General features: G+C 47.6%; 11 non-coding genes and 1 pseudogene across 11 annotated transcripts; all 12 read right to left on the reverse strand.

Moving 5' to 3' along the window:
- Positions 1-957: 957 nt before the first annotated feature.
- Positions 958-1,148, reverse strand: LOC142264325 (U2 spliceosomal RNA). Its single transcript, XR_012730849.1, has one exon. It is a non-coding gene; the product is annotated as a U2 spliceosomal RNA (small nuclear RNA).
- Positions 1,149-2,265: 1,117 nt separating this feature from the next.
- On the reverse strand, positions 2,266-2,456 carry LOC142264327 (U2 spliceosomal RNA). Its single transcript, XR_012730851.1, has one exon. It is a non-coding gene; the product is annotated as a U2 spliceosomal RNA (small nuclear RNA).
- Positions 2,457-3,573: 1,117 nt separating this feature from the next.
- LOC142264329 (U2 spliceosomal RNA) lies at positions 3,574-3,764 on the reverse strand. The gene has a single exon (XR_012730852.1). It is a non-coding gene; the product is annotated as a U2 spliceosomal RNA (small nuclear RNA).
- Positions 3,765-4,881: 1,117 nt separating this feature from the next.
- LOC142264330 (U2 spliceosomal RNA) lies at positions 4,882-5,072 on the reverse strand. The gene has a single exon (XR_012730853.1). It is a non-coding gene; the product is annotated as a U2 spliceosomal RNA (small nuclear RNA).
- A 1,117-nt stretch (positions 5,073-6,189) lies between these two features.
- Positions 6,190-6,380, reverse strand: LOC142264331 (U2 spliceosomal RNA). Its single transcript, XR_012730854.1, has one exon. It is a non-coding gene; the product is annotated as a U2 spliceosomal RNA (small nuclear RNA).
- Positions 6,381-7,497: 1,117 nt separating this feature from the next.
- On the reverse strand, positions 7,498-7,688 carry LOC142264332 (U2 spliceosomal RNA). Its single transcript, XR_012730855.1, has one exon. It is a non-coding gene; the product is annotated as a U2 spliceosomal RNA (small nuclear RNA).
- A 1,117-nt stretch (positions 7,689-8,805) lies between these two features.
- On the reverse strand, positions 8,806-8,996 carry LOC142264333 (U2 spliceosomal RNA). The gene has a single exon (XR_012730856.1). It is a non-coding gene; the product is annotated as a U2 spliceosomal RNA (small nuclear RNA).
- Positions 8,997-10,113: 1,117 nt separating this feature from the next.
- LOC142264334 (U2 spliceosomal RNA) lies at positions 10,114-10,304 on the reverse strand. Its single transcript, XR_012730857.1, has one exon. It is a non-coding gene; the product is annotated as a U2 spliceosomal RNA (small nuclear RNA).
- Positions 10,305-11,421: 1,117 nt separating this feature from the next.
- LOC142264407 (U2 spliceosomal RNA) lies at positions 11,422-11,617 on the reverse strand. The gene has a single exon (XR_012730923.1). It is a non-coding gene; the product is annotated as a U2 spliceosomal RNA (small nuclear RNA).
- Positions 11,618-13,416: 1,799 nt separating this feature from the next.
- On the reverse strand, positions 13,417-13,612 carry LOC142264408 (U2 spliceosomal RNA). The gene has a single exon (XR_012730924.1). It is a non-coding gene; the product is annotated as a U2 spliceosomal RNA (small nuclear RNA).
- Positions 13,613-14,293: 681 nt separating this feature from the next.
- On the reverse strand, positions 14,294-14,457 carry LOC142264415 (U2 spliceosomal RNA; annotated as a pseudogene).
- A 1,117-nt stretch (positions 14,458-15,574) lies between these two features.
- LOC142264335 (U2 spliceosomal RNA) lies at positions 15,575-15,765 on the reverse strand. The gene has a single exon (XR_012730858.1). It is a non-coding gene; the product is annotated as a U2 spliceosomal RNA (small nuclear RNA).
- Between the last annotated feature and the right edge of the window lie 666 nt (positions 15,766-16,431).

The raw sequence follows: 16,431 nt of genomic DNA on the forward strand, positions 1-16,431 counted from the left end.
GGTGCGTTTTGCAGCCGCCGCCCACTGCAATGAATCTGAATAACTCCTCCTTTAGGGCGCAAGCAACTCCCCTCCCCCTTGCAGTCTTTCCAATTCACGATACAAAAAGACGGACAGGACAGGTTGCCTGACTTTCCGTCACTGCCACCCTTTGCCATCCTTACCCGTAGAAAGCCCTTTCATCATCCCCAAACCCTAATCTTTTCCCTTTCCTTCCCAGCCCCCAAACCCTGCCCTCTGTACCTTTCTCACCACCCGCTTCCCTTCTCCTGTCATCCCCCTACCACCCGGGAAAAAAAGAGATTGCCCCCTCCTTCCACTAGCCCACCCTCCCACCCAAAGAACAACTTCTTCTGCGCAGCTTGTTTTCTAGGCAGCAGCGCTATTGTGATGTCATCGGGGGGCATTGTGACAAGCCGCCAGTGTTCCGTCTCTTCATGTTGTGCACTGTTCAAACCGAAAATACATCAACAGGCAGGCTACAGAAAAGCTTACTAACAAAGGTTAGAGAGGGGCTTTCTCAGAGGGCTTTTTACAGTTTGTCTATTCCCAATTAGCCGGTTTAGTATACTTAATGAAAGTACTAATTCTTTCATAGGCCGCCCATTCTTAGTATTTGACGTTCAGGTAACAACAGGTAACTTTATTTGGAGTGGAAGCAGAGAGATAACACCAGATGCCAATTGTAGATCCTCTCACACCTGTGGTCACTGCAGCATCTGACTCCACTTTGTCCAAAAGGGATCTATTCCATTCAATTACACATGATCTAGATTAGACTGACAACAAGATACTGCACGGGACATAGCAGAGTTGGTGAAGTTGAGTGGTGATGAGTTTGCTATTTGGATGAATAAAGCAAGTAAAAAGTGTGTTAGATAAAAATTCATTTCAATTCGCTAATCGGGCTAATATGAATCAGGTGAATCGAGTTCTGCTTTTGGAAACTGGGTTAAGAAGGGGTGCACCGTTCCTGGAGGTACTGCAATACCAGGTCAATGCGTGGAGTGGACAGAGCAAGCTCTTTTTCCATCTCCCTGTTCTAAAAATCCATTTAATATATGGTCCCCAGATAGGGGACGTATCAGATATTAAACTGATAAGAACAGATACTACACTTGATCTTAGCCAAAAGGCCGAGAAGCGATAACCAGAATTGGTTTGGGCCTCGAGTGGCACCCTGGCCTATGCCGGACACATCTTAGGGAGAGAGAGCGAGAGGGAGACAAACCCACGCCTACACAAGACATTTTGTCACCCAAGCCAACCCTTGAAAAGGCTGCTTTGCAGAGCAAAAACAAGAAGAATGGTGCGTTTTGCAGCCGCCGCCCACTGCAATGAATCTGAATAACTCCTCCTTTAGGGCGCAAGCAACTCCCCTCCCCCTTGCAGTCTTTCCAATTCACGATACAAAAAGACGGACAGGACAGGTTGCCTGACTTTCCGTCACTGCCACCCTTTGCCATCCTTACCCGTAGAAAGCCCTTTCATCATCCCCAAACCCTAATCTTTTCCCTTTCCTTCCCAGCCCCCAAACCCTGCCCTCTGTACCTTTCTCACCACCCGCTTCCCTTCTCCTGTCATCCCCCTACCACCCGGGAAAAAAAGAGATTGCCCCCTCCTTCCACTAGCCCACCCTCCCACCCAAAGAACAACTTCTTCTGCGCAGCTTGTTTTCTAGGCAGCAGCGCTATTGTGATGTCATCGGGGGGCATTGTGACAAGCCGCCAGTGTTCCGTCTCTTCATGTTGTGCACTGTTCAAACCGAAAATACATCAACAGGCAGGCTACAGAAAAGCTTACTAACAAAGGTTAGAGAGGGGCTTTCTCAGAGGGCTTTTTACAGTTTGTCTATTCCCAATTAGCCGGTTTAGTATACTTAATGAAAGTACTAATTCTTTCATAGGCCGCCCATTCTTAGTATTTGACGTTCAGGTAACAACAGGTAACTTTATTTGGAGTGGAAGCAGAGAGATAACACCAGATGCCAATTGTAGATCCTCTCACACCTGTGGTCACTGCAGCATCTGACTCCACTTTGTCCAAAAGGGATCTATTCCATTCAATTACACATGATCTAGATTAGACTGACAACAAGATACTGCACGGGACATAGCAGAGTTGGTGAAGTTGAGTGGTGATGAGTTTGCTATTTGGATGAATAAAGCAAGTAAAAAGTGTGTTAGATAAAAATTCATTTCAATTCGCTAATCGGGCTAATATGAATCAGGTGAATCGAGTTCTGCTTTTGGAAACTGGGTTAAGAAGGGGTGCACCGTTCCTGGAGGTACTGCAATACCAGGTCAATGCGTGGAGTGGACAGAGCAAGCTCTTTTTCCATCTCCCTGTTCTAAAAATCCATTTAATATATGGTCCCCAGATAGGGGACGTATCAGATATTAAACTGATAAGAACAGATACTACACTTGATCTTAGCCAAAAGGCCGAGAAGCGATAACCAGAATTGGTTTGGGCCTCGAGTGGCACCCTGGCCTATGCCGGACACATCTTAGGGAGAGAGAGCGAGAGGGAGACAAACCCACGCCTACACAAGACATTTTGTCACCCAAGCCAACCCTTGAAAAGGCTGCTTTGCAGAGCAAAAACAAGAAGAATGGTGCGTTTTGCAGCCGCCGCCCACTGCAATGAATCTGAATAACTCCTCCTTTAGGGCGCAAGCAACTCCCCTCCCCCTTGCAGTCTTTCCAATTCACGATACAAAAAGACGGACAGGACAGGTTGCCTGACTTTCCGTCACTGCCACCCTTTGCCATCCTTACCCGTAGACAGCCCTTTCATCATCCCCAAACCCTAATCTTTTCCCTTTCCTTCCCAGCCCCCAAACCCTGCCCTCTGTACCTTTCTCACCACCCGCTTCCCTTCTCCTGTCATCCCCCTACCACCCGGGAAAAAAAGAGATTGCCCCCTCCTTCCACTAGCCCACCCTCCCACCCAAAGAACAACTTCTTCTGCGCAGCTTGTTTTCTAGGCAGCAGCGCTATTGTGATGTCATCGGGGGGCATTGTGACAAGCCGCCAGTGTTCCGTCTCTTCATGTTGTGCACTGTTCAAACCGAAAATACATCAACAGGCAGGCTACAGAAAAGCTTACTAACAAAGGTTAGAGAGGGGCTTTCTCAGAGGGCTTTTTACAGTTTGTCTATTCCCAATTAGCCGGTTTAGTATACTTAATGAAAGTACTAATTCTTTCATAGGCCGCCCATTCTTAGTATTTGACGTTCAGGTAACAACAGGTAACTTTATTTGGAGTGGAAGCAGAGAGATAACACCAGATGCCAATTGTAGATCCTCTCACACCTGTGGTCACTGCAGCATCTGACTCCACTTTGTCCAAAAGGGATCTATTCCATTCAATTACACATGATCTAGATTAGACTGACAACAAGATACTGCACGGGACATAGCAGAGTTGGTGAAGTTGAGTGGTGATGAGTTTGCTATTTGGATGAATAAAGCAAGTAAAAAGTGTGTTAGATAAAAATTCATTTCAATTCGCTAATCGGGCTAATATGAATCAGGTGAATCGAGTTCTGCTTTTGGAAACTGGGTTAAGAAGGGGTGCACCGTTCCTGGAGGTACTGCAATACCAGGTCAATGCGTGGAGTGGACAGAGCAAGCTCTTTTTCCATCTCCCTGTTCTAAAAATCCATTTAATATATGGTCCCCAGATAGGGGACGTATCAGATATTAAACTGATAAGAACAGATACTACACTTGATCTTAGCCAAAAGGCCGAGAAGCGATAACCAGAATTGGTTTGGGCCTCGAGTGGCACCCTGGCCTATGCCGGACACATCTTAGGGAGAGAGAGCGAGAGGGAGACAAACCCACGCCTACACAAGACATTTTGTCACCCAAGCCAACCCTTGAAAAGGCTGCTTTGCAGAGCAAAAACAAGAAGAATGGTGCGTTTTGCAGCCGCCGCCCACTGCAATGAATCTGAATAACTCCTCCTTTAGGGCGCAAGCAACTCCCCTCCCCCTTGCAGTCTTTCCAATTCACGATACAAAAATACGGACAGGACAGGTTGCCTGACTTTCCGTCACTGCCACCCTTTGCCATCCTTACCCGTAGAAAGCCCTTTCATCATCCCCAAACCCTAATCTTTTCCCTTTCCTTCCCAGCCCCCAAACCCTGCCCTCTGTACCTTTCTCACCACCCGCTTCCCTTCTCCTGTCATCCCCCTACCACCCGGGAAAAAAAGAGATTGCCCCCTCCTTCCACTAGCCCACCCTCCCACCCAAAGAACAACTTCTTCTGCGCAGCTTGTTTTCTAGGCAGCAGCGCTATTGTGATGTCATCGGGGGGCATTGTGACAAGCCGCCAGTGTTCCGTCTCTTCATGTTGTGCACTGTTCAAACCGAAAATACATCAACAGGCAGGCTACAGAAAAGCTTACTAACAAAGGTTAGAGAGGGGCTTTCTCAGAGGGCTTTTTACAGTTTGTCTATTCCCAATTAGCCGGTTTAGTATACTTAATGAAAGTACTAATTCTTTCATAGGCCGCCCATTCTTAGTATTTGACGTTCAGGTAACAACAGGTAACTTTATTTGGAGTGGAAGCAGAGAGATAACACCAGATGCCAATTGTAGATCCTCTCACACCTGTGGTCACTGCAGCATCTGACTCCACTTTGTCCAAAAGGGATCTATTCCATTCAATTACACATGATCTAGATTAGACTGACAACAAGATACTGCACGGGACATAGCAGAGTTGGTGAAGTTGAGTGGTGATGAGTTTGCTATTTGGATGAATAAAGCAAGTAAAAAGTGTGTTAGATAAAAATTCATTTCAATTCGCTAATCGGGCTAATATGAATCAGGTGAATCGAGTTCTGCTTTTGGAAACTGGGTTAAGAAGGGGTGCACCGTTCCTGGAGGTACTGCAATACCAGGTCAATGCGTGGAGTGGACAGAGCAAGCTCTTTTTCCATCTCCCTGTTCTAAAAATCCATTTAATATATGGTCCCCAGATAGGGGACGTATCAGATATTAAACTGATAAGAACAGATACTACACTTGATCTTAGCCAAAAGGCCGAGAAGCGATAACCAGAATTGGTTTGGGCCTCGAGTGGCACCCTGGCCTATGCCGGACACATCTTAGGGAGAGAGAGCGAGAGGGAGACAAACCCACGCCTACACAAGACATTTTGTCACCCAAGCCAACCCTTGAAAAGGCTGCTTTGCAGAGCAAAAACAAGAAGAATGGTGCGTTTTGCAGCCGCCGCCCACTGCAATGAATCTGAATAACTCCTCCTTTAGGGCGCAAGCAACTCCCCTCCCCCTTGCAGTCTTTCCAATTCACGATACAAAAATACGGACAGGACAGGTTGCCTGACTTTCCGTCACTGCCACCCTTTGCCATCCTTACCCGTAGAAAGCCCTTTCATCATCCCCAAACCCTAATCTTTTCCCTTTCCTTCCCAGCCCCCAAACCCTGCCCTCTGTACCTTTCTCACCACCCGCTTCCCTTCTCCTGTCATCCCCCTACCACCCGGGAAAAAAAGAGATTGCCCCCTCCTTCCACTAGCCCACCCTCCCACCCAAAGAACAACTTCTTCTGCGCAGCTTGTTTTCTAGGCAGCAGCGCTATTGTGATGTCATCGGGGGGCATTGTGACAAGCCGCCAGTGTTCCGTCTCTTCATGTTGTGCACTGTTCAAACCGAAAATACATCAACAGGCAGGCTACAGAAAAGCTTACTAACAAAGGTTAGAGAGGGGCTTTCTCAGAGGGCTTTTTACAGTTTGTCTATTCCCAATTAGCCGGTTTAGTATACTTAATGAAAGTACTAATTCTTTCATAGGCCGCCCATTCTTAGTATTTGACGTTCAGGTAACAACAGGTAACTTTATTTGGAGTGGAAGCAGAGAGATAACACCAGATGCCAATTGTAGATCCTCTCACACCTGTGGTCACTGCAGCATCTGACTCCACTTTGTCCAAAAGGGATCTATTCCATTCAATTACACATGATCTAGATTAGACTGACAACAAGATACTGCACGGGACATAGCAGAGTTGGTGAAGTTGAGTGGTGATGAGTTTGCTATTTGGATGAATAAAGCAAGTAAAAAGTGTGTTAGATAAAAATTCATTTCAATTCGCTAATCGGGCTAATATGAATCAGGTGAATCGAGTTCTGCTTTTGGAAACTGGGTTAAGAAGGGGTGCACCGTTCCTGGAGGTACTGCAATACCAGGTCAATGCGTGGAGTGGACAGAGCAAGCTCTTTTTCCATCTCCCTGTTCTAAAAATCCATTTAATATATGGTCCCCAGATAGGGGACGTATCAGATATTAAACTGATAAGAACAGATACTACACTTGATCTTAGCCAAAAGGCCGAGAAGCGATAACCAGAATTGGTTTGGGCCTCGAGTGGCACCCTGGCCTATGCCGGACACATCTTAGGGAGAGAGAGCGAGAGGGAGACAAACCCACGCCTACACAAGACATTTTGTCACCCAAGCCAACCCTTGAAAAGGCTGCTTTGCAGAGCAAAAACAAGAAGAATGGTGCGTTTTGCAGCCGCCGCCCACTGCAATGAATCTGAATAACTCCTCCTTTAGGGCGCAAGCAACTCCCCTCCCCCTTGCAGTCTTTCCAATTCACGATACAAAAAGACGGACAGGACAGGTTGCCTGACTTTCCGTCACTGCCACCCTTTGCCATCCTTACCCGTAGAAAGCCCTTTCATCATCCCCAAACCCTAATCTTTTCCCTTTCCTTCCCAGCCCCCAAACCCTGCCCTCTGTACCTTTCTCACCACCCGCTTCCCTTCTCCTGTCATCCCCCTACCACCCGGGAAAAAAAGAGATTGCCCCCTCCTTCCACTAGCCCACCCTCCCACCCAAAGAACAACTTCTTCTGCGCAGCTTGTTTTCTAGGCAGCAGCGCTATTGTGATGTCATCGGGGGGCATTGTGACAAGCCGCCAGTGTTCCGTCTCTTCATGTTGTGCACTGTTCAAACCGAAAATACATCAACAGGCAGGCTACAGAAAAGCTTACTAACAAAGGTTAGAGAGGGGCTTTCTCAGAGGGCTTTTTACAGTTTGTCTATTCCCAATTAGCCGGTTTAGTATACTTAATGAAAGTACTAATTCTTTCATAGGCCGCCCATTCTTAGTATTTGACGTTCAGGTAACAACAGGTAACTTTATTTGGAGTGGAAGCAGAGAGATAACACCAGATGCCAATTGTAGATCCTCTCACACCTGTGGTCACTGCAGCATCTGACTCCACTTTGTCCAAAAGGGATCTATTCCATTCAATTACACATGATCTAGATTAGACTGACAACAAGATACTGCACGGGACATAGCAGAGTTGGTGAAGTTGAGTGGTGATGAGTTTGCTATTTGGATGAATAAAGCAAGTAAAAAGTGTGTTAGATAAAAATTCATTTCAATTCGCTAATCGGGCTAATATGAATCAGGTGAATCGAGTTCTGCTTTTGGAAACTGGGTTAAGAAGGGGTGCACCGTTCCTGGAGGTACTGCAATACCAGGTCAATGCGTGGAGTGGACAGAGCAAGCTCTTTTTCCATCTCCCTGTTCTAAAAATCCATTTAATATATGGTCCCCAGATAGGGGACGTATCAGATATTAAACTGATAAGAACAGATACTACACTTGATCTTAGCCAAAAGGCCGAGAAGCGATAACCAGAATTGGTTTGGGCCTCGAGTGGCACCCTGGCCTATGCCGGACACATCTTAGGGAGAGAGAGCGAGAGGGAGACAAACCCACGCCTACACAAGACATTTTGTCACCCAAGCCAACCCTTGAAAAGGCTGCTTTGCAGAGCAAAAACAAGAAGAATGGTGCGTTTTGCAGCCGCCGCCCACTGCAATGAATCTGAATAACTCCTCCTTTAGGGCGCAAGCAACTCCCCTCCCCCTTGCAGTCTTTCCAATTCACGATACAAAAAGACGGACAGGACAGGTTGCCTGACTTTCCGTCACTGCCACCCTTTGCCATCCTTACCCGTAGAAAGCCCTTTCATCATCCCCAAACCCTAATCTTTTCCCTTTCCTTCCCAGCCCCCAAACCCTGCCCTCTGTACCTTTCTCACCACCCGCTTCCCTTCTCCTGTCATCCCCCTACCACCCGGGAAAAAAAGAGATTGCCCCCTCCTTCCACTAGCCCACCCTCCCACCCAAAGAACAACTTCTTCTGCGCAGCTTGTTTTCTAGGCAGCAGCGCTATTGTGATGTCATCGGGGGGCATTGTGACAAGCCGCCAGTGTTCCGTCTCTTCATGTTGTGCACTGTTCAAACCGAAAATACATCAACAGGCAGGCTACAGAAAAGCTTACTAACAAAGGTTAGAGAGGGGCTTTCTCAGAGGGCTTTTTACAGTTTGTCTATTCCCAATTAGCCGGTTTAGTATACTTAATGAAAGTACTAATTCTTTCATAGGCCGCCCATTCTTAGTATTTGACGTTCAGGTAACAACAGGTAACTTTATTTGGAGTGGAAGCAGAGAGATAACACCAGATGCCAATTGTAGATCCTCTCACACCTGTGGTCACTGCAGCATCTGACTCCACTTTGTCCAAAAGGGATCTATTCCATTCAATTACACATGATCTAGATTAGACTGACAACAAGATACTGCACGGGACATAGCAGAGTTGGTGAAGTTGAGTGGTGATGAGTTTGCTATTTGGATGAATAAAGCAAATAAAAAGTGTGTTAGATAAAAATTCATTTCAATTCGCTAATCGGGCTAATATGAATCAGGTGAATCGAGTTCTGCTTTTGGAAACTGGGTTAAGAAGGGGTGCACCGTTCCTGGAGGTACTGCAATACCAGGTCAATGCGTGGAGTGGACAGAGCAAGCTCTTTTTCCATCTCCCTGTTCTAAAAATCCATTTAATATATGGTCCCCAGATAGGGGACGTATCAGATATTAAACTGATAAGAACAGATACTACACTTGATCTTAGCCAAAAGGCCGAGAAGCGATAACCAGAATTGGTTTGGGCCTCGAGTGGCACCCTGGCCTATGCCGGACACATCTTAGGGAGAGAGAGCGAGAGGGAGACAAACCCACGCCTACACAAGACATTTTGTCACCCAAGCCAACCCTTGAAAAGGCTGCTTTGCAGAGCAAAAACAAGAAGAATGGTGCGTTTTGCAGCCGCCGCCCACTGCAATGAATCTGAATAACTCCTCCTTTAGGGCGCAAGCAACTCCCCTCCCCCTTGCAGTCTTTCCAATTCACGATACAAAAAGATGGACAGGACAGGTTGCCTGACTTTCCGTCACTGCCACCCTTTGCCATCCTTACCCGTAGAAAGCCCTTTCATCATCCCCAAACCCTAATCTTTTCCCTTTCCTTCCCAGCCCCCAAACCCTGCCCTCTGTACCTTTCTCACCACCCGCTTCCCTTCTCCTGTCATCCCCCTACCACCCGGGAAAAAAAGAGATTGCCCCCTCCTTCCACTAGCCCACCCTCCCACCCAAAGAACAACTTCTTCTGCGCAGCTTGTTTTCTAGGCAGCAGCGCTATTGTGATGTCATCGGGGGGCATTGTGACAAGCCGCCAGTGTTCCGTCTCTTCATGTTGTGCACTGTTCAAACCGAAAATACATCAACAGGCAGGCTACAGAAAAGCTTACTAACAAAGGTTAGAGAGGGGCTTTCTCAGAGGGCTTTTTACAGTTTGTCTATTCCCAATTAGCCGGTTTAGTATACTTAATGAAAGTACTAATTCTTTCATAGGCCGCCCATTCTTAGTATTTGACGTTCAGGTAACAACAGGTAACTTTATTTGGAGTGGAAGCAGAGAGATAACACCAGATGCCAATTGTAGATCCTCTCACACCTGTGGTCACTGCAGCATCTGACTCCACTTTGTCCAAAAGGGATCTATTCCATTCAATTACACATGATCTAGATTAGACTGACAACAAGATACTGCACGGGACATAGCAGAGTTGGTGAAGTTGAGTGGTGATGAGTTTGCTATTTGGATGAATAAAGCAAGTAAAAAGTGTGTTAGATAAAAATTCATTTCAATTCGCTAATCGGGCTAATATGAATCAGGTGAATCGAGTTCTGCTTTTGGAAACTGGGTTAAGAAGGGGTGCACCGTTCCTGGAGGTACTGCAATACCAGGTCAATGCGTGGAGTGGACAGAGCAAGCTCTTTTTCCATCTCCCTGTTCTAAAAATCCATTTAATATATGGTCCCCAGATAGGGGACGTATCAGATATTAAACTGATAAGAACAGATACTACACTTGATCTTAGCCAAAAGGCCGAGAAGCGATAACCAGAATTGGTTTGGGCCTCGAGTGGCACCCTGGCCTATGCCGGACACATCTTAGGGAGAGAGAGCGAGAGGGAGACAAACCCACGCCTACACAAGACATTTTGTCACCCAAGCCAACCCTTGAAAAGGCTGCTTTGCAGAGCAAAAACAAGAAGAATGGTGCGTTTTGCAGCCGCCGCCCACTGCAATGAATCTGAATAACTCCTCCTTTAGGGCGCAAGCAACTCCCCTCCCCCTTGCAGTCTTTCCAATTCACGATACAAAAAGACGGACAGGACAGGTTGCCTGACTTTCCGTCACTGCCACCCTTTGCCATCCTTACCCGTAGAAAGCCCTTTCATCATCCCCAAACCCTAATCTTTTCCCTTTCCTTCCCAGCCCCCAAACCCTGCCCTCTGTACCTTTCTCACCACCCACTTCCCTTCTCCTGTCATCCCCCTACCACCCGGGAAAAAAAGAGATTGCCCCCTCCTTCCACTAGCCCACCCTCCCACCCAAAGAACAACTTCTTCTGCGCAGCTTGTTTTCTAGGCAGCAGCGCTATTGTGATGTCATCGGGGGGCATTGTGACAAGCCGCCAGTGTTCCGTCTCTTCATGTTGTGCACTGTTCAAACCGAAAATACATCAACAGGCAGGCTACAGAAAAGCTTACTAACAAAGGTTAGAGAGGGGCTTTCTCAGAGGGCTTTTTACAGTTTGTCTATTCCCAATTAGCCGGTTTAGTATACTTAATGAAAGTACTAATTCTTTCATAGGCCGCCCATTCTTAGTATTTGACGTTCAGGTAACAACAGGTAACTTTATTTGGAGTGGAAGCAGAGAGATAACACCAGATGCCAATTGTAGATCCTCTCACACCTGTGGTCACTGCAGCATCTGACTCCACTTTGTCCAAAAGGGATCTATTCCATTCAATTACACATGATCTAGATTAGACTGACAACAAGATACTGCACGGGACATAGCAGAGTTGGTGAAGTTGAGTGGTGATGAGTTTGCTATTTGGATGAATAAAGCAAGTAAAAAGTGTGTTAGATAAAAATTCATTTCAATTCGCTAATCGGGCTAATATGAATCAGGTGAATCGAGTTCTGCTTTTGGAAACTGGGTTAAGAAGGGGTGCACCGTTCCTGGAGGTACTGCAATACCAGGTCAATGCGTGGAGTGGACAGAGCAAGCTCTTTTTCCATCTCCCTGTTCTAAAAATCCATTTAATATATGGTCCCCAGATAGGGGACGTATCAGATATTAAACTGATAAGAACAGATTTTGATTTAATGAAGCTTTCCAAAGCACCACAAAAAATGCATGACCGAAGTCACACCAAAAACAGTGCAAAGGCTAGGATTCGTGTGGACCCCACCGTGAGGAGAGGGTCCCCAAAAATCAACCCCGTCCCTCCGAGCCAGAAGGCCACAGCAAGGGTCAGGGATCTTCGGTGCTCCCCCAAGCCGAAGCCTGGTTGAGCCTTGTCGTTGCTCCCAGCGTCCACCCAGGCATCTTACCCAAGTGGAGTAGAGAGCTACTAGTTGTTGGTTTCGCAGCCGAAACTGCCCGGACCGTCAACCGGTGTTGGTTTCTCAGCCCAAGGCTAACCGGACCTCCAACCGGGTGTTGGTTTCTCAGCCGAAGCTGACCCAGACCTCCAACCGGGTGTTGGTTTCTCAGCCGAAGCTGACCCAGACCTCCAACCGGGTGTTAGTTTCTCAGCCCAAAGCTGACCAGACCTCCGACCGGGATTATAAAAATTTCCCTTCCTAGCCAGAAGGCCGGGATAGGGTAATATGCTCAAAAAGTATGAAAAGGCAAGGTACGGTGTGCTACAGAGCCCAAGGCTTGCCGGGGTCCCAAGCCAGCAAGCTCAGACTCACTCCAGGGTCGTCAGTCCTGGGGCACGTTGTACCATAGCCCCCCACCCTTACTCAGTCTAATAGCCTCGATCCTGGTAGGGCCATACTACACTTGATCTTAGCCAAAAGGCCGAGAAGCGATAACCAGAATTGGTTTGGGCCTCGAGTGGCACCCTGGCCTATGCCGGACACATCTTAGGGAGAGAGAGCGAGAGGGAGACAAACCCACGCCTACACAAGACATTTTGTCACCCAAGCCAACCCTTGAAAAGGCTGCTTTGCAGAGCAAAAACAAGAAGAATGGTGCGTTTTGCAGCCGCCGCCCACTGCAATGAATCTGAATAACTCCTCCTTTAGGGCGCAAGCAACTCCCCTCCCCCTTGCAGTCTTTCCAATTCACGATACAAAAAGACGGACAGGACAGGTTGCCTGACTTTCCGTCACTGCCACCCTTTGCCATCCTTACCCGTAGAAAGCCCTTTCATCATCCCCAAACCCTAATCTTTTCCCTTTCCTTCCCAGCCCCCAAACCCTGCCCTCTGTACCTTTCTCACCACCCGCTTCCCTTCTCCTGTCATCCCCCTACCACCCGGGAAAAAAAGAGATTGCCCCCTCCTTCCACTAGCCCACCCTCCCACCCAAAGAACAACTTCTTCTGCGCAGCTTGTTTTCTAGGCAGCAGCGCTATTGTGATGTCATCGGGGGGCATTGTGACAAGCCGCCAGTGTTCCGTCTCTTCATGTTGTGCACTGTTCAAACCGAAAATACATCAACAGGCAGGCTACAGAAAAGCTTACTAACAAAGGTTAGAGAGGGGCTTTCTCAGAGGGCTTTTTACAGTTTGTCTATTCCCAATTAGCCGGTTTAGTATACTTAATGAAAGTACTAATTCTTTCATAGGCCGCCCATTCTTAGTATTTGACGTTCAGGTAACAACAGGTAACTTTATTTGGAGTGGAAGCAGAGAGATAACACCAGATGCCAATTGTAGATCCTCTCACACCTGTGGTCACTGCAGCATCTGACTCCACTTTGTCCAAAAGGGATCTATTCCATTCAATTACACATGATCTAGATTAGACTGACAACAAGATACTGCACGGGACATAGCAGAGTTGGTGAAGTTGAGTGGTGATGAGTTTGCTATTTGGATGAATAAAGCAAGTAAAAAGTGTGTTAGATAAAAATTCATTTCAATTCGCTAATCGGGCTAATATGAATCAGGTGAATCGAGTTCTGCTTTTGGAAACTGGGTTAAGAAGGGGTGCACCGTTCCTGGAGGTACTGCAATACCAGGTCAATGCGTGGAGTGGACAGAGCAAGCTCTTTTTCCATCTCCCTGTTCTAAAAATCCATTTAATATATGGTCCCCAGATAGGGGACGTATCAGATATTAAACTGATAAGAACAGATTTTGATTTAATGAAGCTTTCCAAAGCACCACAAAAAATGCATGACCGAAGTCACACCAAAAACAGTGCAAAGGCTAGGATTCGTGTGGACCCCACCGTGAGGAGAGGGTCCCCAAAAATCAACCCCGTCCCTCCGAGCCAGAAGGCCACAGCAAGGGTCAGGGATCTTCGGTGCTCCCCCAAGCCGAAGCCTGGTTGAGCCTTGTCGTTGCTCCCAGCGTCCACCCAGGCATCTTACCCAAGTGGAGTAGAGAGCTACTAGTTGTTGGTTTCGCAGCCGAAACTGCCCGGACCGTCAACCGGTGTTGGTTTCTCAGCCCAAGGCTAACCGGACCTCCAACCGGGTGTTGGTTTCTCAGCCGAAGCTGACCCAGACCTCCAACCGGGTGTTGGTTTCTCAGCCGAAGCTGACCCGGACCTCCAACCGGGTGTTAGTTTCTCAGCCCAAAGCTGACCAGACCTCCGACCGGGATTATAAAAATTTCCCTTCCTAGCCAGAAGGCCGGGATAGGGTAATATGCTCAAAAAGTATGAAAAGGCAAGGTACGGTGTGCTACAGAGCCCAAGGCTTGCCGGGGTCCCAAGCCAGCAAGCTCAGACTCACTCCAGGGTCGTCAGTCCTGGGGCACGTTGTACCATAGCCCCCCACCCTTACTCAGTCTAATAGCCTCGATCCTGGTAGGGCCATGTTTTCCTCTAGATGAATATACTATCCACCCAGAGTACTAGCAAGCGCAACCTTCCAGTGTGCATTGTATCATTGTACTAAGGTGGCCTGGAGCTTAAACCACCTCTTCGAACAACACTACACTTGATCTTAGCCAAAAGGCCGAGAAGCGATAAGAACAGATACTACACTTGATCTTAGCCAAAAGGCCGAGAAGCGATAACCAGAATTGGTTTGGGCCTCGAGTGGCACCCTGGCCTATGCCGGACACATCTTAGGGAGAGAGAGCGAGAGGGAGACAAACCCACGCCTACACAAGACATTTTGTCACCCAAGCCAACCCTTGAAAAGGCTGCTTTGCAGAGCAAAAACAAGAAGAATGGTGCGTTTTGCAGCCGCCGCCCACTGCAATGAATCTGAATAACTCCTCCTTTAGGGCGCAAGCAACTCCCCTCCCCCTTGCAGTCTTTCCAATTCACGATACAAAAAGACGGACAGGACAGGTTGCCTGACTTTCCGTCACTGCCACCCTTTGCCATCCTTACCCGTAGAAAGCCCTTTCATCATCCCCAAACCCTAATCTTTTCCCTTTCCTTCCCAGCCCCCAAACCCTGCCCTCTGTACCTTTCTCACCACCCGCTTCCCTTCTCCTGTCATCCCCCTACCACCCGGGAAAAAAAGAGATTGCCCCCTCCTTCCACTAGCCCACCCTCCCACCCAAAGAACAACTTCTTCTGCGCAGCTTGTTTTCTAGGCAGCAGCGCTATTGTGATGTCATCGGGGGGCATTGTGACAAGCCGCCAGTGTTCCGTCTCTTCATGTTGTGCACTGTTCAAACCGAAAATACATCAACAGGCAGGCTACAGAAAAGCTTACTAACAAAGGTTAGAGAGGGGCTTTCTCAGAGGGCTTTTTACAGTTTGTCTATTCCCAATTAGCCGGTTTAGTATACTTAATGAAAGTACTAATTCTTTCATAGGCCGCCCATTCTTAGTATTTGACGTTCAGGTAACAACAGGTAACTTTATTTGGAGTGGAAGCAGAGAGATAACACCAGATGCCAATTGTAGATCCTCTCACACCTGTGGTCACTGCAGCATCTGACTCCACTTTGTCCAAAAGGGATCTATTCCATTCAATTACACATGATCTAGATTAGACTGACAACAAGATACTGCACGGGACATAGCAGAGTTGGTGAAGTTGAGTGGTGATGAGTTTGCTATTTGGATGAATAAAGCAAGTAAAAAGTGTGTTAGATAAAAATTCATTTCAATTCGCTAATCGGGCTAATATGAATCAGGTGAATCGAGTTCTGCTTTTGGAAACTGGGTTAAGAAGGGGTGCACCGTTCCTGGAGGTACTGCAATACCAGGTCAATGCGTGGAGTGGACAGAGCAAGCTCTTTTTCCATCTCCCTGTTCTAAAAATCCATTTAATATATGGTCCCCAGATAGGGGACGTATCAGATATTAAACTGATAAGAACAGATACTACACTTGATCTTAGCCAAAAGGCCGAGAAGCGATAACCAGAATTGGTTTGGGCCTCGAGTGGCACCCTGGCCTATGCCGGACACATCTTAGGGAGAGAGAGCGAGAGGGAGACAAACCCACGCCTACACAAGACATTTTGTCACCCAAGCCAACCCTTGAAAAGGCTGCTTTGCAGAGCAAAAACAAGAAGAATGGTGCGTTTTGCAGCCGCCGCCCACTGCAATGAATCTGAATAACTCCTCCTTTAGGGCGCAAGCAACTCCCCTCCCCCTTGCAGTCTTTCCAATTCACGATACAAAAAGACGGACAGGACAGGTTGCCTGACTTTCCGTCACTGCCACCCTTTGCCATCCTTACCCGTAGAAAGCCCTTTCATCATCCCCAAACCCTAATCTTTTCCCTTTCCTTCCCAGCCCCCAAACCCTGCCCTCTGTACCTTTCTCACCACCCGCTTCCCTTCTCCTGTCATCCCCCTACCACCCGGGAAAAAAAGAGATTGCCCCCTCCTTCCACTAGCCCACCCTCCCACCCAAAGAACAACTTCTTCTGCGCAGCTTGTTTTCTAGGCAGCAGCGCTATTGTGATGTCATCGGGGGGCATTGTGACAAGCCGCCAGTGTTCCGTCTCTTCATGTTGTGCACTGTTCAAACCGAAAATACATCAACAGGCAGGCTACAGAAAAGCTTACTAACAAAGGTT

The sequence above is a fragment of the Anomaloglossus baeobatrachus genome, unplaced genomic scaffold (genome assembly GCF_048569485.1).
Source record: "Anomaloglossus baeobatrachus isolate aAnoBae1 unplaced genomic scaffold, aAnoBae1.hap1 Scaffold_2651, whole genome shotgun sequence".
Classification (NCBI taxonomy): Eukaryota; Metazoa; Chordata; class Amphibia; order Anura; family Aromobatidae; genus Anomaloglossus; species Anomaloglossus baeobatrachus.